This window comes from Gekko japonicus, unplaced genomic scaffold (assembly GCF_001447785.1).
Source record: "Gekko japonicus isolate JY-2015 unplaced genomic scaffold, Gekko_japonicus_V1.1 scaffold358, whole genome shotgun sequence".
Lineage (NCBI taxonomy): Eukaryota > Metazoa > Chordata > Lepidosauria > Squamata > Gekkonidae > Gekko > Gekko japonicus.
Genome location: NW_015161962.1, coordinates 628708 through 629133, shown reverse-complemented (window position 1 = coordinate 629133; position 426 = coordinate 628708).

The following is a 426-nucleotide window of genomic DNA, read 5'->3' as shown; positions in this document are numbered from 1 at the left end:
AAGGAGGCCTTTGGGATGGGGGGGGGCTTTCATTGGCTTTCAGACAGGGAGGGGAGGGTTGGGTCGGGGGGGGGGCTCTTTGGAGGCCTTTCTCAGGGGGCCTTTCCTCGAGATGGGGCTCTTGGCCTGGTGGGGGTTGGAGAACTGTAAACAAACCGGGGCGGAATCCCCCCGCCCAGGTGGAGCCCACAGGGGGAGGGGCCCTGGCGTCTCAAGGGCGGCAGGTGGGCGGGTGAGCCCCCTCCAGGCCGGCGCAAGTGTCTCCCCGGGGGCCCGGCCGAGAGAGCCCCCCACACACACACACGCCCAGCGCAGGGCCCTCCGCTCGTGGCCCCGGAGCCTTCCTCCGTCCCCACCCTCTCGGCTCTCCCTCCCTCCCTCGCCTGCCCTGGCCTGAGGCCCACGCAACCCAGGGGAGCGCAGAAC